The sequence below is a fragment of the Podarcis raffonei genome, chromosome 5 (genome assembly GCF_027172205.1).
Source record: "Podarcis raffonei isolate rPodRaf1 chromosome 5, rPodRaf1.pri, whole genome shotgun sequence".
Classification (NCBI taxonomy): Eukaryota; Metazoa; Chordata; class Lepidosauria; order Squamata; family Lacertidae; genus Podarcis; species Podarcis raffonei.
The window spans coordinates 33,438,196-33,461,951 of NC_070606.1; the positions used below are offsets into that span (position 1 = coordinate 33,438,196).

At 45.9% G+C, this 23,756-nt stretch overlaps 1 protein-coding gene and 2 long non-coding RNA genes across 6 annotated transcripts in view; 2 read left to right on the forward strand and 1 right to left on the reverse strand.

Moving 5' to 3' along the window:
* Positions 1–14,574, forward strand: part of LOC128413972 (uncharacterized) — a 28,332-nt gene extending 13,758 nt beyond the window's left edge. The window contains exon 3 of the long non-coding RNA XR_008330558.1: positions 14,482–14,574. This is a non-coding gene — a long non-coding RNA (uncharacterized LOC128413972). The remainder of the gene's footprint in view (positions 1–14,481) is intronic.
* A 4,530-nt stretch (positions 14,575–19,104) lies between these two features.
* LOC128413971 (uncharacterized) lies at positions 19,105–23,349 on the forward strand. Its single transcript, XR_008330557.1, has 3 exons — positions 19,105–19,610; positions 19,720–19,839; positions 23,246–23,349. It is a non-coding gene; the product is annotated as an uncharacterized LOC128413971 (long non-coding RNA).
* DNAJB12 (DnaJ heat shock protein family (Hsp40) member B12) overlaps positions 21,334–23,756 on the reverse strand; it is a 29,682-nt gene continuing 27,259 nt past the window's right edge. For all 4 annotated transcript variants that reach the window (XM_053388543.1, XM_053388545.1, XM_053388544.1 and 1 more), the window contains one exon: positions 21,334–23,587. The gene's annotated coding sequence lies outside the window, so the exon portion shown is untranslated. The remainder of the gene's footprint in view (positions 23,588–23,756) is intronic.

Below are 23,756 nucleotides of genomic sequence, written 5' to 3' on the forward strand. Positions count from 1 at the left end.
CAGGATGGATTTTAGTACTTTAATGAGAAATGTGCTGTTAGCCCAGATTGCTAAATGGAGTCTCCACATTCAGAGACCAGGGACAAACAAGAAGGGGAGCCAGTCGCCTTCAGGCCCTGCTTCTGAGCTTCCCTATAAGACGAGAGATGAAAGTTGGACTGCTAGTTGGACCATGGCTGGGCAATTCATATTCTTGTGGAATCTCAAAGTGCAATGCTAAAAAGGCGCAATCTGATGACTGATCATGCTCTGGGCTGCACCCCACCCCAGCAGCAGACTCAAATGCTTTATGTGTGGGCCACTGCGGCAATGATCGTAGATTGCAGACCAGGCCTGTGCAGGTGCTCAGAAGTAAGTTCCAGGCGAATTCAGTGGAGCTGGCTCCCCAGCAGGACTGCTGGAAATTGAAAGAGGGATGGAGGCCAAATGCAGCCTGCTCTGGCCCTCAGGAGTCTCTCCAGGCCACACCCCCTCTCACAGGCCACACCCACCTCGAGGTGTTTTCTCCTAGCTGGAAGGCGTTCTTGAACTCTGACACTGCTTCTTGCATGCCTGGATGGACAATGGAGAGCGGTGCTTAGGTCAAAACCAGCTGTGCAAAGGTAATATTTGCATTCCTTGATCCACCCATGCAAGCCTCTGGCCCTGCCCACCACAGGCTTGTAGTTTCCTGGAGGTTCAGTTGCCCAAAGAGAATGTGGTCCTGGGGTTGGAAATGGTTCCCCATCTCTCCTGAATGAGATGAGCACACCTCAGCAAATTGAGTAGAATCATAGAATTGGAAGGATATGCAGCTGCCCTTTAAGGGAATCGAACCTGTGACCTTGGGGTTATCAGCACCACGCTCTAGCCAGCTGAGCTATCCACAAGTAGCATCCATAACTGCCTGCTCCGCTCCTCCTATCACTGAATTTGTCTCTCCTGGCTCCCACACTGGAAACTGCTTCAGCAGGACTGCCTTTCACATTTGGCTTTATCAGCGGAGCTTTGTGCCGTTTCCCGGGCAACAGCGTGCAAAGGGAACACCAGGAATGCGCAGGCGGCAGGCCTGAAGCCGTCTCCTGACCTGCTCCCTGCAGGCCCCAACGCAACCGCTGCTCCAAATGGAATTTGTTCCCGCGGCACTTTATAGACAGAGTGTTCCCCTCCCGGCAGCGCTTGCATGGCACAGAGGCAGCGTGACGACAATGGCAGCTGAGCCGGCTGCCCATTTATAACAAGGGCTTGTTTATTTCTCGACTGGGGACACATGCGCGGAGCAGGGAACAAGGGTGGGGCTGTTCCCACAGCTTTCTGAGAAAAGAGTGAGCTAATGTGTCCTCGCCAGAGAGAGGCACAAAACAAAAACAACAGCAGCAGCAGCAGCACATGCAGCAATGAAGATTAGCAAGGAGAGAAGCGGAGCCCAGAGGGAAACAGCAGCAGAGAAAGAAATGCAGGGACCAAGAACAGAAATGGAGAAGAGAAGCACAAGCCCAGGTGTTGGGGAGGTAGCCCAAACTGAGCTCATGCAGCTCCTGTTTGTCTATTGATCCGACTCTCATCTGAGAGTTGGAAGGTACCTCAGGGGTCATTATTCCGATCCCCTGCAATGCAGGTATCTCAGCTAAAGCATCCATGGCAGATGTCCCTCCAACCTTTGCTTTAAAAAACCCACTTTCCAAAGGAGACCATTCCACTGCTGAACAACTTTTGCCACCAGGAAGTTATTCCTGAGGTTTAGTTGGCATTCTTGTAACTTGAAGCCTCCAGGGCAGCAGAAAACAATTGGTTTATGCAACTGGGATCTAGATCATTGTGTGTGATGATTGCACATGTTGTTGTTCAGTCGATTAGTCATGTCCGACTCTTCGTGACCCCATGGGCCAGAGCACACCAGGCACTCCGCCTTCCACTGCCTCCCAGAGTTTCGTCAAATTCATGTTGGTTGCTTCTGTAACACTGTCCAACCATCTTGTCCTCTGTCGTCCCCTTCTCCTTGTGCCCTCCATCTTACCCAACATCAGAGGTTTTTTCCAGAGAGTCTTCTCTTCTCATGAGGTGGCCAAAAGGCATCCTGATCAAATTTGCAGATGACCCCAAACTGGGAGGGGTGGCTAACACCCCAGAGGACAGGATCACACTTCAAAACGACCTTGACAGATTAGAGAACTGGGCCAAAACAAACAAGATGAATTTTAACAGGGAGAAATGTAAAGTATTGCACTTGGGCAAAAAAAATGAGAGGCACAAATACAAGATGGGTGACACCTGGCTTGAGAACAGTACATGTGAAAAGGATCTAGGAGTCTTGGTTGACCACAAACTTGACATGAGCCAACAGTGTGACACGGCAGCTAAAAAAGCCAATGCAATTCTGGGCTGCATCAATAGGAGTATAGCATCTAGATCAAGGGAAGTAATAGTGCCACTGTATTCTGCTCTGGTCAGACCTCACCTGGAGTACTGTGTCCAGTTCTGGGCACCACAGTTCAAGAAGGACACTGACAAACTGGAACGTGTCCAGAGGAGGGCAACCAAAATGGTCAAAGGCCTGGAAACGATGCCTTATGAGGAATGGCTAAGGGAGCTGGGCATGTTTAGCCTGGAGAAGAGGAGGTTAAGGGGTGATATGATAGCCATGTTCAAATATATAAAAGAGTCACATAGAGGAGGGAGAAAGGTTGTTTTCTGCTGCTCCAGAGAAGCGGACACGGAGCAATGGATCCAAACTACAAGAAAGAAGATTCCACCTAAACATTAGGAAGAACTTCCTGACAGTAAGAGCTGTTCGACAGTGGAATTTGCTGCCAAGGAGTGTGGTGGAGTCTCCTTCTTTGGAGGTCTTTAAGCAGAGGCTTGACAACCATATGTCAGGAGTGCTCTGATGGTGTTTCCTGCTTGGCAGGGGGTTGGACTCAATGGCCCTTGTGGTCTCTTCCAACTCTATGATTCTATGATTCTAAGTATTTGAGCCTCAGCTTCAGGATCTGTCCTGATGATTGCACATACGTGTGACTATTATGACACATGCATGACCATTACTTGATGGTGTGTTTGTGTTAATGAACATCCTACGTGTAATGCCATGGGTATAATTTTTTAAATTATTATTGGAATCAATTCATACATGCGGACAACAGTCATCAGACCCTGGGTCACAGCCAATCACACTGCAGCATCATGGTGTTTTACATCAGTGAATTTAAAATCACACAAAGAACTTAAGCATTGCCTCAAATGAAATGCTCTTTAGTGGATGTTCATACATTCAGCTGCCACAATACAATTTTCCAGTATAGGGGAGAGCAGTTATATCTGTGCAATGCCTGAATCAACTTTCTGTAATTTCTACATAAATAACAGTCAAGATTTATAACAATGGTAGGACATATTCAGGAAATATGGCAGGACATGTCAGCAATATACTGATGACACACAGCTCTGCTAAAGGTGTGGCAGTGGATTGCTGGTGGACCGTTGTCTTGCCTCAGTAATGAACTGGATGAGAGCCAACAAACTGCAGCTCAATCCAAATTAAGACTGAGGCACTGTTAGTGGGCGACTCTCAGGAGGGAGACTGTCTGCTTTTAAAGGGGTTACACTCCCTCTTAAGGAGCAAGTGCGTAGCTTGTGGATGCTCCCAGATCCATTGCTGTCACTTGAGGCCCAGGTGGCCTCGGTGGCATGGAATGCCTTCTGTCAGCTTCAGTCGGTGGCCCAGATGCACTCCTATCTGGACAGGGGTAGCCTAACTTCTGTGGCCTATGCTCTGGTAACCTCTAGGTTAGATTACTGCAATGTGTTAGATGTGGGGCTGCCTTGGAAGATGGCTGAGAAACTTCATCCGGTGCAAAATTGAACGGCCAGGTTGTTCACAAGGCCAAGATGAGTGGAGAATATAATACCAATCTTGGCCCGACTGCACTGGCTGCCGATTAGTTTCCAGGCCCAAATCAGAGTGCTGCTGATGACCTGTAAAGCCTTACGTGGCTCAGGGTCACCTCACTATCTTAAGGATTCTCTTTTCCCATACAAACCAGCCCAGACTCTGTGCTTGTCATCCGAAGCCCTTCTCTGTGTCCCCACTCCCAAGGAGGTTTGGAGGGCGGGAACATGAGAACGGGACTTTTCTGTGGTTGCTCCCTGTTCGTGGAATGCTGGCTCACTTGATGCAATCATTACATGTCTTTAGATTCAAGGGGAAAATATTTCTCTTTACCTGTGGCCTTTGGCCATAAAACAATCTATGGGCTTTAAATAGGGTGGGGACTGTTATTATGATTCTTCTCTGTGATTCTTTTATTTTTATTATTATGCTTTGTAAATTGTTTGATAATGTTGTGCACCACCCTTGTTTGATTTGTGAGCTATCAGGGAGTAAATTTTTTCACAGGGCAGCCTCGCAACCAGAGAATCTTGCGGCAGCTTAAAGATTAATACATTGATTGGAGAATAAGCTTTCATATCCGCACTGTCTGATGCATGAAGTGAAATCTTAATAGGCAGGTCTACGAGGAGGAAATTGGAAGGTGGAAGTTAAATGGCAATGATACGCAAAAATCTCTGATAATTAGAGCTTAATTATATGCTAAATAGGCATGCCTTTAACCTTTTACAGCAGCAGGTGATTGTTAAAGCGATAATAGAGTCATCACCTCTAATGGGACAGGAAACCTTGCCCAAGCAACAGTCATAAGATATCCTGGGTAAGCCATCACATGTGTAGAGTCGTGGCATTAAACTTCAGCTGTTTCCCTTGTATTTTCCCTTTGAAGTTATTTTGTTACTGAGCGGTCAGTTACAGGACATCCTAGGAGGTTAAAATGTCCACTCACTGGTTTATGAATATTGCTGTTTCTGACGTCAGATGTATTCTTTTGCATGGAACTCCCCTGCCTATGCTTTGTAGAAGGCAGAAGAGCATCTTTGGCGGATGATGGCATAAATCACTTTGGAAGAGGGTTTTGTGAACGTTGTTGCAGATGACATTACTGGGTCCTGTTAGAGGAAGGCTATTTCATGTGGCACCCCCCCCAAAGCATTTCTGGACATAACATTCAGTTCACATGCAAATCACTGCTGGTGGTGACTGCACACATGTGCGATTCATTGCATGCGCCCACACTGAGAAGTTACAATCAACCACCACAACTTCCCAGTCAATGAATTGCAACTGTTGATGCCCCTCATAATCTACATGCCTTCTCCATCACTGCAGTGTTTTCTGATACGACGAAGCATAATTTGTGGAGCAGTCCTATCTCTTAATTATATAATGAGTAATAAATATTAAGGAAGTTTGCTTGGCATGCCTTTGATAGATCCGCTACTAGTCTGGTGATGATGCATAGCCCTTTTTTCTGTGGTGCAGCCACATTTATGGAACACCACGTTTATGGAATTCCTTCTTGGAAGAAGCCCTCTGGGCTTAGAAAGTTTAGTTAATTAAATGCTGCATTTCTTCCAAGCCAGCTTAAAACTATGGGTGGATGGAAGACTCAGAAGCTTTGCTTGCCTTTGCAAAGAAGGAAAGCTCCTCTGGGAGAACTTTTTTCCTGGTGCAAAAAGCAGACATAGGATGCCCCCCCCCCAAATACTGAGTAGGATCACAGCAGGGGGCAAATGGTACAAGATTGGGAGCCCAGGGCCTCGTTTTAAAAAGTACACATATTCACATAGCTGCTAATCGCTTGAATAGGGATCACGTCTCATTTGGCCCAGAGACCTTGGCGAACTGTGCCGGTTTGAGGAGACAAGCGTGTTTTGGATACACACCATATGTCTGACTCTGTATAAGGCAGATTCATCCATTCAGATTATATAGGTGCAATGCCCCACTGTGCTCCTTAGTAAATGAATTCGCTTGGCACAATAGTAAACCCTCAAAATGGCACCACGGGATAAATGAGATCGCCACCCCAATCTTCAATGCATCACATGGACCGAATCTTAAGAATACTAATGTAGTTTGGAGGAAAGCTGGAAAATGCTAGGGGGGGGGGGGAGACTAATATCCAGTTACATCCTTTGCCTCTTTCCAAGCCTAACACATCCTTTCTCTTCTCATTGGAAAATACAGTTCTTAGAAATATAAAGGGTGGCCTTTGGCCCACAGTCCAAAATCAACATCTCCCCTCTCCACCCCCAAATTCCTATCATACTTCACTTTCAGTCCAAGGGCAATTCTACATATTGCCCCTCTCATAGGGAGGAAGCTGGATTTAGCTTCTCGGTGCTCAAATTTCATGAGCTGCCCTAGTAATGAGGGACGATCAAGAGTTTCAGCATTCACCCACTGCATGCATCAGAAGCGATGCATGAAAGTTATCTGAACTGGGTCAGAAGAACCACAGAACCGGCCAGGCTACATGGAGAAACCTCCCCCCCCCCACAGAGGCCATTGACAGATTTCTCAAGTTAGCATGGAGCCTGGCCATCAGTTTTCCTTTTGATTGCAATGTTTTGGCCGCCTCCACCCCTCCTGTCAAGATATATTGGGGATCCAAGGCAAGGCATAAATCATTTGTATTTTGCAAAGTGGTGAGCTGAGAATTTCCTAGAAAGACCCTGTGGTCAGCCTCCTGATATTTCCACCAACGCCTAGTTGTTGTTGTTGTTTTCTTTCTGGAACAGCCTTCCCTAGTAAATGGAAACATACCATCGAGAATGCCAAGAGTTCCCCGAATGATTTCACAGCCCCGTTTGTGATTCTCAGAATCTGGATAATAAGAAGACCTAGGGCATGTAATACAATCGCAGTGCCAGCAGAACGACCTTTGGCTGAGCTGCTGGGGACGGCGATTGGAACGTTTGCCACTTAATGGCTTCCTGCAAGATCAGGGAGGTGGCCCACATTCCCAGCTCTCTGTGGGAAAGCAAAGAGCCAGAAGTTCACTTTCAAACATGGGAAAGCGCCTGCATGGAAAGCGCTTGCCGATTGGGCATCCAGCTGAATCCACACGTAGGATTGAACTTGGGCTTTCTGCATGCAAGGCAGATGTTCTGCCGCCTGAGCAAATGACGTCCTGACTCCCCTAGTGGTGCAGCAATAAAACTGCAAGAACATTTGCAAAGCTCAGCAGGGTCTGGTAGGGTTTCAAATTGGATGGGAGAATGTTGAGATTCCTGCATTCAAGAGGGTTGGGCTTGAACTAGATGAACCCTCAGGATCTCTTCCAGCTCTACAATTCTTCGATTCGCTGGGATTGCGTGACATTTGCACATGCACATTTCATCCTATATGGAATAGCTTTTCAGGTTAGGAATTACTTGACGTTTGCGGTGGTCCTAAGATTCCAGATGCATGCCCAAATGACACTGATGGGATTCAACTCCTGTGTTATTATTTAAAAGATTTATAGCTTGTGCTTCCATTGTAAAAGTTGGTCTGAAATACCGGTAATACAACAATAGGCAATCCAGACCAAAAAAGAGTTGAAAGTTCTTAATTATTTACTTCAGGCTGATCGCCGAAGAATTGATGCTTTTGAATTATGGTGCTGGAGGAGACTCTTGAGAGTCCCATGGACTGCAAGAAGATCAATCCTATCCATTCTTAAGGAAATCCGCCCTGAGTGCTCACTGGAAGGACAGATCCTGAAGCTGAGACTCCAGTACTTTGGCCACCTCATGAGAAGACTCCCTGGAAAAGACCCTGATGTTGGGAAAGATGGAGGGCACAAGGAGAAGGGGACGACAGAGGACGAGATGGATGGACAGTGTTCTTGAAGCTACCAGCATGAGTTTGACCAAACTGCGGGAGGCAGTGGAAGACAGAAGTGCCTGGCGTGCTCTGGTCCATAGGGTCACAAAGAGTTGGACATGACAAAAGAACTAAACAACAACATCTTTGTCATGGGAGAGGAAAGGGGGTGCCACAGGGTCACCACAATTGATCTTGAATCTGGGCATCCCTGCAGGCAGAACAGAGAAACAATTAACCTCTTTTCCTCATCCCTCCTTCTTGCAATCTTCCCCAAATTCCACACTTCCAAGCTAGATCAAGGCAATGGGGAAGAAAATAGGTTGTGGAGAGAAATCTTAAGGTGGATTCTATATGGATGGACCCTAAATGCATAGAATTTGCAGCACATTATGTGCACAATTATCCATGACTGGGTAGGGTGGCCAGATGGCAACTCAAAAGACTCCACTGGTTCCTTTCAATTCCCTGCTGACTCAGGAGTTGCAGCTGTGGTAATTGCTCCTTCCACCTCTTTTTTTCTCCAGGTCATTTCATCTGCCACCGTTCCCCGCCTGCTGTTCAACCTACCTTCTGCACCAGGAGGGAGAGGGGCAGAAGGAGGAGGGGAGGAATGAGAGGGAGAAGCCACTGATTCCTTGTTTATCGATTCAAGTGGGGATTTAAAAGTACATTGAGTGTGTGTGTGTGTGTGTGTGTGTGTGTGTGTGTGTACGTTGTGCCAAGAGAGAAATTTTGAGTCTGCAATCTGCCAGCCCTGAGCTTGTTTTCTGTATGGGAATTTTGTCACACATGAAACAGCCCATTTTCTTTTGGATTGGATGCCATCTGCGATTTTATAGCAGTAAGATGGGATTCTGTAGTAGAAGGAACTGCTGAGGCGATCAAACCAGTCTCATTGTTAAGCTAACGGGCCTAGCAAGCCTCCTAAGCACCCTTTTCACATGACTAAGGAGTTGGCTGCGTTGTCATAGAAACACCTAACCGGTGCTGCTGCTAGATGGACAGGGCAGGCCTTCACCCCTCACCTGGCTGGGCCCCACACCTGAACAACCCTTTACAAAATTAAGTCTCCGTCTGGAAGCACTCGTAGTGGGAGCACTCGAAGCACTGTCTCAGGTGCTCAGGCTGACAGGCTTTCCAACAAGTACCCCAGCCTTGCTGTCTATAAGGCTCCCAGGCAATGCACAGTTAATTACCTGGGAGCAAGCCCAGGTAATTGAGAGACTCAGGTCTGAGGAAACATGCATGGGATTTTAGCCCACAGGGTAGTGCCACATGTGAATCCATGGCTTCACAGTCATGTGGTGTGTGTCAGCTCGAGTGAGGGGTTACTTAAAATCCTGATGTGCACACTCACTCACTTACACATGCATGTGAAAGGCAAACAAGCTGTGGAGATGCATTGGAACGCTTTATTTAAACAGATCCCAATATAGATCCGCGGCTTATGCCAGCGCACAGGACGTTCTCTTAAAATACACATTGATTTTTAGATGTAGCTTTTGATAGCAATGAAGTTCAGAATGATTACTAGTAAAGCTTCCGTTTATCATACCCGGTGCAGCGTGGCTTCATAGTTACGCCGAGTCTGTCAGCATTGCGTACTGTTCTATTCGAAGCTTAAATCTGGTCGCAAAGAGTCAAGGGAGAAAGAGCCCCCTTATATTTTGTGATTAGAAAGGTCTGGAGTGGGGCGGCAGCATGGTTTGGTGGGAGTCAGGGGTTGGAGCTTGTGGATTTCCTAAAATCCGCTCTTAAATTTGACTCCATAATCAGAGGTGTCACCCATACATCTGATGGGATGGTGATGAAAGTTCAGGAGCAGACTTAAAGGCTGCTGTCTCTTTGTGATGGGCCATTTCAGGTTGCAGAAGAGAAAGCGGCATTGTGCTCCCCACTTAGGAAGCACGTTGGTTCCTACTGACCTAGAATGTCTTTAAATGCTTCCAGGTGCAACTAGTTATTTGTGTGGGCGTGAGCCAGACTCTAGTCTCCCTGATCTTGCTCTGGGGGGCTGCCTGTCAACTTGCTTGTTCCTGTTCTCTCCCTCCCTTTCTTCCTATCAGTTTGCCAGCTTCCCTAACCATTCCTTGTTCCATCCTTGCTCCATCCTACTTTGGGTGGACTTCTTGGCTTGGAAGCAGTAGACTTTGCCTTCTGATTGACCCTCCTATAGATCTGCCCCGAGAAACCCATCCATTGCTGGTCCCGATCCTGCTGGGATTCATTCTTTCAGCTCCCTGACACCACCCAGTGCTGACACAGGCAAATTATTTCTTCACAGTTCCTATCTGTTGCAATCACCCGCAGCACCACTCGGACAGAAGGCTTGTCCCGTGTTAAGGAAACAGTCCTATCAATTAAACGATCCTGTTCACTGCACCAAAAACATAAAAGGAAGTACTGTTAAATCCACACTTTGCTTTTTTTATAGGCCATTTTCACATGCATATTAAATAATTTCCCCTTTTTAAATACAGTGATTAAGAATGGCCATGTGATTCTCCGATGAAATAGTGTGGGAACTCAGGAAACACCTGAATTGCACTTTTCTGTGGGGTGTTGACATCTCCCCCACCCGGCTTGGTGGATGACATCCAGCTTTTAGATCACTGGTTGCTTCTTATCTATCCCTGATATGAATGGTTATTGCTAGAACTGCGTCCTGTTTTGAAGGGGTCGTTGTTTGGGAGTGGAAGCTATTCAGACAGAAAATCAATTGGTCAAAAATTTTACCCATTATTCCAATTCCATGCTACAAATTCTACCGGAAAAATTTGATTGGTGGCTGGCCAGACAGCCACAGACAGATGGCAATCTGGCTGCTAATTATATACAGTGAGCAAAAATAATAGCAGGTATTCCTCACTAAGGTTTTGTTCCCTACGCAACCTTCCATTAAGCCAAACTTCTCATGCCTTTTCCTTGTTAGCAGAGATGTCAGAGTTACAAAAAGCTGCTCTGGCGAACCTGTTCTGCAGATGGGAAGTATGAGGTTCTGTCTGATAGGTCATTCAGTGCTAGATAACAATGGTTTACAGCCACCCTCAGTTCCGGGACATTTAAAATGTGGGTTGCGCAACACGCTACGTCAGTTGCAATGTTAACCTCCACTGGTTGTTTTCCTGCCTCTCCAGCACCTGTAGCAATAACCCTGAGGTTGTAATTAACTCATCGTAGTGGTACCACTTTTAAGAGGAGAGATGGAGAAATTGAGAGTGCGGAGAGTTGCAGGCAACAGGGTTGGGTGTTGATCTTTTATGGTAGGAATGCCCACTTCTGTGTTTTCATGGGGCTCTTTGTTCTGCAGACAATGAGAATCATAGAATCTGAGAACCATAGAATTGTAGACTTGGAATATGCAGGAATATGCAGTTATCCCATATGGGATCGAACCTGCAACCTTAGTGTTATCAGCACCATGCTGTAACCACCATGCTCTAACCAAAGCCAAGTCTGTGAGCATTGTGTACTGTTTTATTCAAAGCTTAAATCTGGTTGCAAAGAGTCGAGGGAGAAAGAGCCCCCTTATATTTTGTGATTAGAAAGGTCTGGAGTGGGGCAGCAGCATGGTTTGCCTAAAATTTGGTGGGAGTCAGGGGTTGGAGCTTGTGGATTTCATAAAATGCACTCTTAAATTTGATTCTATAATCAGAGGTGTCATCTATACATCTGATGGAATGGCGATGAAAGTTCAGGAGCAGACTTAAAGGCCACCCTAGATGCCGCGGATGGCGCTGTGGGTTAAACCACAGAGCCTAGGACTTGCCAATCAGAAGGTTCGAATCCCTACGACGGGGTGAGCTCCCGTTGCTCAGTCCCTGCTCCTGCCAACCTAGCAGTTTGAAAGCAAGTCAAAGTGCAAGTAGATAAATAGGTACCGCTCCGGCGGGAAGGTAAATTGCATTTTCCGTCCGCTGCTCTGGTTCGCCAGAAGCGGCTTAGTCATGCTGGTCACATGACCCGGAAGCTGTACGCTGGCTCCCTCAGCCAGTAAAGCGAGATGAGCCCCGCAACCCCAGAGTCGGCCACGACTGGATATAATGGTCAGGGGTCCCTTTACCTTTACCTAGATGCATAGAACTTAAAATGTATTTTTTAAATAAAAAAACAAACGGTCATTTTTCATGTTCCTAAATACCTAGGGTTGCCATATCTCCAACAGAGCTCTTTTTTTTTGTAAAAGCTACAAGAGTTTTGGAGGTTTTTAAAGGCATTTTTAGCACAATTTAACTCCCATTGCCAGTTTTCCAGGACGTTTGCCTGTATTTCCAAAAATAATCCAGGATGCCATTTTCGGAGGCAAATTCCAGGACATGGCCTGGAAAATCAGGATGCATGGCCAGCCCTATGTAATCAGAGATCAATAAGACTTACCGGGGGAGGGGGGGAGAATCAGAATTGCAGCAGCAATTTTAGAAGCTATGCATAGAAGAACAGAAGTGTAAATTGACAGGTCTCAAGCAACAGGGACTACCCCTGAAATGTGGCATTCTAATAGAGCTCTGAAATCTCACGAGGTTTCCTCAGCATGGAAAAGCCTTGCTGGTCATACTACAGGCAATGGCTTGGACCCCAAGATGCCGTCAATTAGTGAAAAGGTACTTCTGCTCAATTCCTCCTTCCTGCTGTGGGACATTTGCTGTACCAGGTAATGCCTGGAGCCTGACAGCTGCTGTGTTGTATGGCAACAGGGTTCATTGGCATCCATTTGTCTTGGGAGAAAATGGAAGAGTGGGAGGTTGCAGCGCTTGCTGTGGCTGTAGAGACCGATATGGGAGAGACATGTTTTGTTGCAGCTGGGGCACATGAAGGTCTCCAGTTGTTCTGCTGCAGATGCACCATGGCGTTTCTTTTCTCTGTGCTCCTCCCAGCAATCCTTCCTCCTCTGGCCACTGCTATGGATGCACAACCTGTCTGTCTCCAGGCACTGCAGTCGCCTGCAAGGAATTCCCACATGGCGGCATTGATGCTGCCAGCCGTCATGTGACACTTGCAGACAACTTTGTAATGCAGAGTTGGTCTGCCTACGGGCTTGGTGCCTGAAGCCAGCTCCCTGTTGAGCATGTCCTTGGGAGATCCTGCCAATATGCCGTATGGGAGAACCTCACAACGGGCAAATGCTTAGGACTAAAAATACAACATAGACCCGAGCTGTAGGCTTACTGGAGGGGTTGCCATCCTGGCGCCTGTTGGTGCCTGCAGAGGTCTTCCCTGGCACCCTCTGGGTCCCTTCCGCCTGCTGAAATAAGGCTTCAAAGCCCATATAATAGGCCATGGGTAGGCGAACTAAGGTCCGGGGGCAGGATCCGGCCCAATCACCTTCTAAATCTGGCCCATGGACGATCCGGGAATCAGCGTGTTTTTACATGAGTAGAATGTCTCCATTTATTTAAAATGATTCTCTGGGTTATTTGTGGGGCATAGCAATTTGTTCAATTCCCCCCCCATAGTTGGGCCCCCCACAAGGTCTGAGGGACAGTGTACCGGCCCTCTGCTGAAAAAGTTTGCTGACCCCTGTAATAGGCTGTCATCTGTGCTTGGTTGTGGGGTTTGTGTGGTACCCACAGCAATTTGCAAATGTGCTCATGGACCTCAAAAGATTGGTGACCCCTAGGCTTAAGGGCCATAGCTTGATGAGAGGTCAGTGTGGGCTATGCTGTTTGCCTTTTGGCCTGTGGCTCCTCAATGAGGCAATATGAGTATCGCTTTTAGCTCATCTGCCACTCCTGATCTAGTGAGGAGATGTGCAGCCACAAGCCTTCCGAGTGGCGCACTGCATGCCAGCGAACTGGGAAATGTGTCAGGGAGTTTGTTCAGATCCATTTCGGGACATGGTCGGATCACTGAACGTGCATGTGTGGGGGACATGGGAGGTCAGCTCCGAAGAAAATAAGGGACATAGTGAACAGGCAGAAGAGGATAAGTTGCTTGCCAGAAAGGCTTGCTTGCACCACTAGCAGGCATCAAAAAAAAAATATTAAAAAAAAATGAGCCCATCGGCCACACATGCTGGGCCAAGCTAGGGGCTCAGTAAACTTGTCTGGGATTAGTTGTTTTATTGTTTTCGGAAAGTGAAACGTAGCTCATAAATAACTTAGAACATTTGCCAGAAATCAGGAGATCCCAGAAATCACGCATTCCTAAGGGAAAGAAGTCATACCTAAAATATATTTATAAAGGGTGCATCAGAGCATAATTCCAATTCTGAGCTGGTGGAGGACAGCAACTAGAGGACTGCTTGTTTACATGAGTGATAAAAGGAGATATTGTGCTGCAACAAATAAATCTTGCTACCTTAATCAGTAAACCTGCCTGAGGGTGCCAAGTACCTTAGCAGACGTGGTTAGCGGACTGTGGATCACAGGTTGTGACGACAATCTTATCTCTGTTTCTCAATGGATTGTGTTTTGTTTTACAACATCACTGTCCCATGTTCCATACTATATTTTTCTTCTTTCCCCACTTTATTCTATGTCGGTCAGTACAACTTCTCCAAGGTGTAGCTTATTATTGTCTCACTTTAGACTTTTGTTGATTTGGGCACCTGAAAATTCTAACTAGGGTTCATATGAAATAAGAAAAAAAGGAAGAAATTTTTTTGGAATTTTACTGGGTGGGGTGACATGAGCATAGTCCCGTCTGTGTAGGCCAGATGGCAAGAAAGGGAATGTGGTTTGGCTGTGTGCTCGGGGAAAAAAATATATTTGGGGAAACAGGAGGGGACAGATGGAGTGTTCTTCCAGAAAAACAATCAACACTTTTGATTGCAGCTTCCCTGTGTCTTTTGACAGCTGCACAACAGGAAGAAATGCATGCATTGCAGCTTCTCTGACATTGCAGCATCTGAGTCCTTGAAGAAGCAGCACCAGTTGAGTTTCTACCTGGGTGGGTAGGTAAGTAAGTGGGTGACAACACTCCTGTTTGATGACAACCCCATCACTTCACTGATTCTGACATCATCCCGTCGTTATTTTAAATGAAAACATCCATGGAAACTCATTTTGCAACTCTCTCGCATCTCCTGGATTTTCTTTGTATTGTCACACCTTAAAAGTAGAATTCCAGAATAAATTGTCATTCCCAGTTTGGGGGAGGGGGAGGACAGGATAGAAATTAATTCAACAATTATTATTATTATTACTACTACTACTACCTACAACTGATATTTATGCTTTGTTCAGCTCTGTAACATTATGACTAGCAGTTTCATTTATCTTAAGGGGTTTTAAAACAACATAAGCCTCTTAAGACACTCTATCACTTAAAGCAGAACGTAATCAAATCACCACATTTTGTTTGGCAAACACACACACACGGACAGAGACAGGGGACAGGGACACACCAGGAAAAGGAAAAGGACGCAAAAAGCCCAGATGGTTCAGGTCAAGGCAGAGTGGATTTTCCACATGCTAAAATAAAATGCAAAACTGATGCATCAGGGCTTTGCTGAGCAGAGGTCCCTGGGCAGGCATCTGCAACAGCGGCTGGAGCTGTTATGCCTTCTCTCTGGGACCTTAGAGGCATGGAGTTTGTGGTGGGAAGAACAGCTGTGGAAGGAGGGGGGTTGAAGAGACCCCTTCAGGATTTCAGAGAGGGCACGTAGCTCATGTCCCACATGGCGAAGATAAGAAATGTTGGGGGCGGGGCGGAGGGGGTTGTAGGAAATGGCTTAGGAAAACCCAGCAGCACAAGCTAAACTGCAGCTGCAGCAACAGCTCAGGGTGGCTTTGGGGGGGGGGGAGAGGAAAACTGCACACAGTCAGCAGATTCAGCTCCTCTCCAGTGAGAAAAGCAAAGGGCTGCCAAACAAATTCCTGCCTGGAGGGAGAGGGGGCTCCTCGCAGCTGCTCTCCGAGCTGCCTCCAGCTCTCCAAGAAGCTGGCTCCGTGCGGGAAGGGCAGAGTTAACTCCGCAAGGCCTTACATGTGGTTCATATCAACAGAAGGGAACTTGGCACCAGGAGAACACGGGCTATCAATTTACCCCAGTCTGGATGACGTTTCCTTCTCTCTCTGCTTTTCTTGGTGTTTGCACACTCAACACACAGGAATCAATACATTGGCTATAGGCGGATTTCTTTTTTTCTGGGCAGCAGTGTTGCTTAAGGAAGTTTGGAGAGTGTTTTCTAAAGTCACCGTTCCACTTCAAAGTGGTCAAGGTGCTATAAATAAGCATGTTAACCGTATTAAAAACACACAGAAGAGTCAAAAACTGAATACGACGCTTTAAACAGCAGATCGAATGTCAGGGGTCTACTACACCAGGAAAATGCCTTTGGAAAACCCAAATATCCAGCCAGTTGGACATTCCATTGGAAGGATTCCACAATGTAGATGTTGACAGAATAATCATCATCATAATTTTATTTATGCCTTGCCCATCTGGCTGGGTTGCCCCAGCCACTCTGGGCGGCTTCCAACACATATAAAAACATAATAAAATGTCAAACATTAACAATAACAAACTGATCCAATACAAAAAAAATCACATTAACTTTAAAATAAACCACTTATATTGAAACAACAATCCATTATAATGAGAAGGACGTGGTTGGTGCTGTGGTCTAAACCACTGAGCCTCTTGGGCTTGCTGATCAGAAGGTCGGTGATTCTTATCCGCACGACAGGGTGAGCTTCCATTGCTGTGTCCCAGCTCCTGCCAACCTAGCAGTTTGAAAGCACACCAGTGCAAGTAGATAAATAGGTACTGCTGAGGCGGGAAGGTAAACAGTGTTTCCGTGTTTCTGTTACGGTGTTCCATTGCGCCAGAAGTGGTTTAGTCAAGCTGGCCACATAACCCAGAAAGCTGTCTGTGGACAAATGCTGGCTCCCTCGGCCTGAAAGTGAGATGAGTGCTGCACCCCATAGTCGCCTTTGACTTTACCTTTACCTTTTACCTTTTTGCCATTATAATATAATAGTAAGCAGTAAAATTAAATATCAGCATATAATAATTAAACCGTTTACACTTATAACAATAAACAATTGTTAAACTACAATCAATAAAAATAATGGCAAGTCACAATGCACAAAATACCACAAACATTACAAGGACATCATCCTGCCAGTGACCAAACCATTATTTAGCCAACAGGAGCACCCTCACAGGCGGATGTAGTCCTCTTGGCCCTTGTCTCATTCTCTAGTCTGAACACAAACTATGGTTTGCGGTTCAGTCGTCATAATAAACCATAGTTTTGGCTGTGGGGAAAATATGAGCTGTTTCGGGGCAGGAGGTACAGGGTTCTTTTCTCATTGCTATCCCTCGAGCTACAATTCCCAGTACACCCAGAAAACTACAGTTCCCAGCATTCTTTGGTGTGTCGGGGTGTGCTTTAAATGGATGGCATGTAAGTAGCCCAAACATCTCGTGGTCTAGAGAGGGAACTTCTGAGTTTACCCTGAATGCTAAGGCAGACACTCTCCTTTAACCGAGTGTGCATGGGCAGAAATGGCAACATTGCTACCCAGTCACACCAAGCTGGATTGATTCCTGCATTGCAAGGGGTTGGACTAGATGACCCGTGGAGCCCCTTCCAACTCTAAAATTCTATGATTCTTTGTTGCTTTCACTAGGTAGGTCTCATGCTCAGCTCTCCTCCTATAGTTCCATCCCTGCTATAATGCAATAAAACGTTTTGGCAATCCTAGGCCCTTTAGCACCATATAGTTAAAGTAAAGGGACCCCTGACCATTAGGTCCAGTTGTGACCGACTCTGGGGTTGTGGCACTCATCTCACTTTATTGGCCGAGGGAGCCGGCGTACAGCTTCCGGGTCATGTGGCCAGCATGACTAAGCCGCTTCTGGCGAACAAGAGCAGCACACAGAAACACCGTTTACTTTCCCGCCAGAGCAGTACCTATTTATCTACTTGCACTTTGAGATGCTTTCGAACTGCTAGGTTGGCAGGAGCAGTTACCGAGCAACGGGAGCTCACCCCATCATGGGGATTCGAACCACCAACCTTCTGATCGGCAAGCCCTAGGCTCAGTGGTTTAGACCACAGTGCCACCCGCATCCCTTTAGCACCATATAATACTGTGCTAAACATTTGGGGAGGGGGGGGGAAGGTGACCAGTAAGAGCACCTCAGACACGACTCTTGTTCTAGGCTGAATAGCAGCACTCCTGTTTGGGGCTGGAGATACGCTGCAACAATTTGTTGTGGGTCCCCGCTCCCCTTATCACCACTAGCCAATTATATTCTATGTCGGATTTTAATCATAGCCAGATTATGCCTGTGCTGTGGCCTTTCTCCACACCAGGTCAGGTTTAGATTATTTCATGGAGCTTTCTACCCCAGGCCTCGCCTGCTTTCTTCCTCTCTGCTCCTATCTTAATACATCTCCCGCTGAGTTTCAGCCAACAAGGAAGTTGCATCTTACTTCAAGGCAGCTATATTTCCTCTCTTAACAAAGGCAGGCTAGAAGTCTGCTTCTCCTCCACCCATCCAGGCCCAGGCAAAGCGAGGGACGGGGTCCTAAGGCAATTTCCTGATGAGTGTCAGCTGTCACACTCTGTCGCACATTCAGTAAAGATCTGAAGGGCCTGGTGATGAGTGACTGGCCGTAATAACCCCACACGAAAAGACGTCGGGTGGAAATCCAAATGGCACTCCTTGTCACAAATTAAAATTGTGGTGCCAGGCCCTCAGAAAGTTTTCTTTTGGGGATGGCCACAAGAGGACTTGCCCTGTCCCAGAACCATCCATAAAAAGCAGGAGGGTGACAGGGCAGCAGAGGTAGTCCTGAGGCTCTGAAACGAGTTGTTAAAATATCTATTGACTTGGACCTTGCTTGTTATTTTTTTTTTACTGAACTCGCATAGGAGGTGGTGAGGATTTTTCAAAAGAAGGCTGTGAGCCAGTGTTGGTTAAAATGGGGGCAAACCACTTTATTTGTACTCGTCTTCCTTTAAAATGGGTTCCCAAGACTTTAATCAGACATTGTTGTTGTTCTTTAGTCGTTTAGTCGTGTCCGACTCTTCGTGACCCCATGGACCAGAGCACGTAAGGCACTCCTGTCTTCCACTGCCTCCCGCAGTTTGGTCAAACTCATGCTGGTAGCTTCGAGAACACTGTCCAACCATCTTGTCCTCTGTCGTCCCCTTCTCCTTGTGCCCTCCATCTTTCCCAACACTAGGGTCTTATCCAGGGAGTCTTCTGTTCTCATGAGGTGGCCAAAGTATTGGAGCCTCAGCTTCAGGATCTGTCCTTCCAGTGAGCACTCAGGGCTGATTTCCTTCAGAATGGATAGGTTTGATCTTCTTGCAGTCCATGGGACTCTCAAGAGAATCAGACATTATTTATTATTAAATTTTATATTGCTTTCATATCCCACCTTTCATTGAAGAAGCTCAAGGTGACATACAGAGTTGTCCTCCCCATTTTATCCTCACAAGAACTCTGTGAGGCAGGTTATGCTAAGACGATAACACACTGGCTAGTTTTTACTTTTTAAAAATGCTCTGCATAAAACAATAAGTGTGGCTGCCTTGTTCCATTTTCCTCTCTCTTTTCTAGCAAGGCTCCTGTGCTGCTGCTGTTGTTGCGCGTCTGTGCATGATTTTCTTGGGTTGCAAAAATATGTGCATTGACTCTATTTTCAGGTCGTAAAGTCTCTTCTACAAATCATTAATATTGTGCACAGTAGAAGGCTGAGGGGCATCGTAGGAAGAAAATTAAACAAGGGAGCTTGCCACCCACTCCCTGCACACCTTAATGTGGATCATAACCTGATGAATTTCTACCTGGCATATGCCAGTTAAAGGCACAGCATCCCTGCCAGCAAAGAAAGTGGCAACTTTATCAGTTTGAAAGCATACTCCCCTGTCAGCAAAACTGGTGCGAAAAAGGATAATCTGAACGACTTTCCTTTTTGGGGAGAAGGGAGAACTTAATACCAGCCACCCTTGTAACAACTGTAGGTAGAATTGCTGTTTTCGATTCTAATTTTCCATCCCTTAATTGAATGGATTGCTGCCAAGGACACCCACTCTGTTTACATTCCATCTGCTTCTCCTGTTTTTCAGCAACAGCTTGGTGCAACAGCCTGCAGCTTCAGCTCCAGGCAGCTGGGGAATAGACACTCTCACTCTTTCTCAGCATCCCATCGCTTGTACTTAAACATCTTTATTAATGGCTTGAAGGAGGTGAGTAAACAGCACATGATGTTCTCAGCGCCAGGTAAAGGCCAATATATTTTACTTCCAGCTGTCTATCAGCTACATATTACAGATGGAAGTTGCAGACCAAGGGAAATCTGTAAATCACCCAGGAGAGGCAGTTTCAGAAGGAGATGCTCACACCAGGGGCAGATTTTGGCAATATGGCACCCTGCACAAGGGCAAAAATCCCACCCACCCCCAATTTCTTATTTTCACAATAATTCTTTTTGGTACAGTGCTTTTTATGGAGCTTTTCTGCAGGTACCCATATAAATATAGGCATTGTTTTTACTAATACCCCTGGGCTCTGCGCCCCGTGGGGGGGGGATGGGACGGGACGACCCGCACTGCCCTAAATCAGGCACTGCTGAAACAAGTAAATTTGCATGGGCTTGTGTTTTGCGAGAAAAGGCCTGCCAAACTTGGGGTATCCTCCTTCAAGCATATTTTTCCAAATAATTTTCAGATTCCACCCCAGACGACTTCCTTTCCCACAGGTGCTACTTATCACTGTGTGGACATTCCCTTTGAATATGATCGCTAACTTTGGGTCAAAGCTGTCCTCTCAAAGGTTTAGCATGAGCTGCGCCCCGGACAAATATGCAGCAGCATGCGTCAGAAGTTAACAGACTGTGTGGCCCCACAGCGCCCTCCGTATCTCAGTAGGGAGTCCCCAAACATCACCACCCTTCTCTTCAGTGGTTGAGAGCCTTCTTTATGGTATCCCATACCATACAATGTGCTGTGTGTGTTAAGTACATGCTGGACCTCTGCCACAGCAGGGCCTGTGTTGGTCAAAGCCAATCCACCCAGCTTCGGGGAAAGTGGGCAGGTTCCAGACCCTTTACAACACTGTCATCAAATGCAGTTATCCCTCCCAGAATAGCAAATTATTGCTCTTCATAATATTTCTTACCCACCTTTCACCCGGGGTCAGTTACAACATTATAGAAATACAGTATTAAAGGCAGCTGAAACGCTAGGCATTCACTTATACAAAAGTAAACAAGGCTCCACTTTGGGGTTTTGTCTTCCTGCAAGCTTTAGCCAAAAATGTCAACTAGCCAGTGCTTAGGCCGGAGTTTTGGTTCTTGGTCTTGCTAGAGTATGACAGAATATCAGGCAACAGCACAGGCTGAAAGTTGCTGCGGCTGAAAATGTGTTCTTCGTTAGATAGCCTGACAAAAATGCTCAGCCTACAGCAGCTTTTCACATACAGAACTAGAAAACTCTCTGGCTTATGTTGTTTGTACCAGCAGGACACTTAATCCCTTCTGCTGCTAACAACTGGGTTTTGCCAGTCTTGAAGGGCAGAAGTATGTGTTCAGCACTAAAAACAAGTATCAGCTCAGCATAGTTCATTGTAAGGGCACTTGGCCCAGGAGTGCGCAGTGGGGCAGTGGTAGCGTTGCATCCCCTTTTTGAGTGGACGACTCCTCTTTGCTTTGACCCTTGCATGACATAAATGCAGGCAGGCAGTTTCCATGTTATAAATCTTTATTTATAGATGTACAATTGTATAATTCTAAATTAACAAACACAGCCTTTGCAAGTATCTCTCAGGATCTATGCTTTTTTATTGCACATCGCTCATAACATCCATGGCTATCTATCTACTTAAGAAATCAAAAGGTTTGTGGACAGGTAGGCACTGGGATTGCCAATGCCGTTTTCCGAGACGTCGGCAACTTCATGCTGAATGGGGTGACCCTCCAAACACGTTTGGAGCTCAAGGGATCACTGCAGGTTAGTTAACAGGACTGAGGTTTTAGACAAAAATGTGGCCCAGGTCTTCCATCATGAAACAACATGGGGCAGGGCGGTCTTCTTGTGGCTTTAAGTACACACTGAGCGAATCCGTCCTTCAGTGTGGGCAAACTTATGGCAGGTATCAAGACTGATTAAAAGGCAAACTCAGTGGCTTATCTTAAATGAATATCCAGTTTGTCGGCTCCAAAAGAGCAGGATGAGTTAAAAGGATATTTTACCAGTTACACCTAACCTATCATTTGGTACCTGGTATTCTATTTTGAACAAGTGAATTTCCAGAAGGAATTCTGAATGCTCTGTATAGAAAATGCCAATGGATGAAAGGAAGAGCAAAACAGAGAGGAATCCAGCTGGTGTGGTCAGTGGTAACTCAGCATAACTAAGTCTTCTCTTAACAGGACACACTTGCCTTGGTCAAGAGCACCTATTTAGTTCCACACAAGAGGAATGAATGCAGGCTAACCTTCCTCCTTAGATGACAATGGAGGATCCAGCACAGAGACAGGAGGAGCACACAACTAGATTCGTCAGAACTGTGAGCATTAACCTTTACTCAGCTGCATGTTGTCATGTTAAAAGCACAGTATCTGCTTCTAAAAACACAAAACAAAACAAAAAACAGGATGGGCATCACTAAGGGAAATGAGTTACTATTTTTTAAAAATCCAATGGAAAATAGACTATACTGTCCGGTCAAGTAAAAGGAATAGTACCAGTCCCTTCTTTTAACTTGCTCAAGCAAACAGAGACTGTAGCAAAACCTCTTCTGACAAAAAGACCCTGTTCTCTTACAGAAACCGATAAAGGGCAAAAGCCAGCAAACAAGGCTGCTATGCCTTAGACTTCCCTTCCTTGGGCTACCAAAGCCCCACCAGTATGAATGGAGGATGTGTATCGGGGGCGACCCACTTTGCTGACAGACACCAGGTTCCTGGAATGAAATCAGCAGTCGCTGTTTGCCAAGAAAAGGAGGCAGCTTTGCTTACAACTTTATAGCACTGCAAGATGGAAATCATCTTGGGGGTGGGGGGTGGCCAGGAGGAGGTTTCCACGAAGAACGTCCATGTACCAGAATGAACACTGATTAAAAGGCAGAGAATACAGGGACTGCAAAACATAAAAATAAGAAGTTCCACGCGAAAAGCACAAGCAACCTCAACGAAGTAAAGGGACGAATATCTCTCCTCGCTCTATGAGCATCAAGCCCTCTGTTGAAAGGTCACGGATTTAGACCACAAATCCAAAACTGGGCCGAAAATTGTGTGTAGAAAAAACTTCCCTAGCAATTTTAGTGATTCTCTTATACAAAAAAAGGGGGAACGATTTCTCCAGTAAAACCAAGCTATTAAAAAATACAAAACTTGTGTGTCATCAGACAAGGTTGCTTTATGTAGGAAAGTTTTCACGGGGTCAAACAGAGAGAGAGAGAGAGGGAGAGAGGGGAAAAAGGCTAAAATTCACACATCTTGGGTTATGAAGTTCGGCAAAATAATGAAATAATTTAATTCTATCCCTGCATAGTTTAGAAGTACAATATATTTACAGCTATAAGTTAATTCTAAATAATTTATCTTGCTTTTTAAAATTGATTTTTTTTCCTTTTTCTTTTTTACTCCTACAGATCTTCCAATTTCTCCCACTCTCTTCGAAGTGACCAGTGCAATTTCAAAAGCTCTCTGATTTTCTCCAGGCTTTAAAAGAAAAACAACTCAACGCTTGCTCTCAGAGACATATGACAGTTGATAGTGAAGGAAGCAGAAAAAAGACATGGTCTTCCCCCCCTGTTCTAAGAGATGTCCGAGTCTTAACGCTGGACAGAGACACACAGAGAGAGAGAGAGAGGAGAGGGCAGTTGTGCGTTGCTAATTCTCCAATTCCATTTTAATTTAAGGTCTGATTCTTTAAATAGAAAGTCTCCTTGGCTCAGTGCACTTCCCCCAAAGTCTTGAGGCATCTGAAGAGTCTGAGAATAAAAGCAGTAGCCGTATTAGAAGGATAATGACAACCCCAGAAAGCATGTTCCACAGTTTCTCCCACCCCTATAAACTGGACTAACTGGAAATGCTAATCTGCACATTTAAATATATATAGTCTTGCCATTTGACAACTTTGTTATGGGAATTTCCCCATGT